The sequence below is a fragment of the Rhea americana genome, unplaced genomic scaffold (genome assembly GCF_003343005.1).
Source record: "Rhea americana isolate MKP2758 unplaced genomic scaffold, rheAme1 scaffold_15, whole genome shotgun sequence".
In the NCBI taxonomy this organism is placed as follows: domain Eukaryota; kingdom Metazoa; phylum Chordata; class Aves; order Rheiformes; family Rheidae; genus Rhea; species Rhea americana.
Window position 1 is genome coordinate 5,082,476 of NW_028185594.1, and position 1,011 is coordinate 5,083,486.

Genomic DNA, 1,011 nt, shown 5'->3' on the forward strand with positions numbered 1-1,011 from the left:
GTGATGGGTACTGTACCAGCTTTGGTTCTGTTTGGGATTTATTCCTTGTAGGAAAAGATTTTTTTTTTTTTTCCAAAAAGATTGTATGGGGCATGAGCATTTGAGGGCTGAAACTCTTCTTGAAAATAGTGGTGAAAGTTGACTTTAACAGAAACTCAAATTCTTTTTAATCTACTGTGAATGTTCCTCTTAAATATATATAACCAATTGAAGAGTCAGATTGTTGTTTATAAACAGTTATGATGTTTCATTATGATGTTTTATTTACAAATACCAGGTTAATGGATACTTAAATGTATTTGCCCAGTCTTTAAACAGGATACTGAAGAGACTTTCTTGATCTTTTGTAAGTAAAACTGAAACCAAACCGAAACAAACCTGGGGTTTGGTTTTGGAAGACTAATGCATGGACCTTGAGGGACAAAAAGAAAAATAGTAAGAAGAAAAAATCCAAATAAATACTGCAGTAAGTCAAAATGTGCATACAGCATGGAAATTTTACATACTGGTGAACCCAGAATACATTCCCTATTTAGCCATATGCAGATATCAGCATTCTTTTAGATGTTTCTAATATTGTTATTTATCCAGGAGAGTGCCAAGGGGAGTGTTGCAGCAAAGAAACTTCATATCATGGAGACTGAGGGAGTATAGAACTTGTTGTATTTTTGTCCCCTGTTGAGGGAGAAGAAGAACACATTCTGACAGACAGCTGCATATTGGTAAGCTTTAAAACTCCTCTGTTACCTTTGAAAAATAAGTTTGAAGCAGAATATGTATCATGCGTTGAAGACAGTAAGGTCATGGTTTCTTGATAATCTTGGTGCTTTAAGAGTATGCAAGGTAACTGTTATATAGAACAGGTCAGCGTATAATGTTTCTTCAGATTTATGAATGAAGTCAATATTAATTCCTTAAAGCAGTCACAAAACAAGCTATTGCAGTTCTGTGTAACATTAGAAGCAAAACTTCCCTCTGTTGAACCTGCAGTTCCAAAACCTTTTTTTTTTT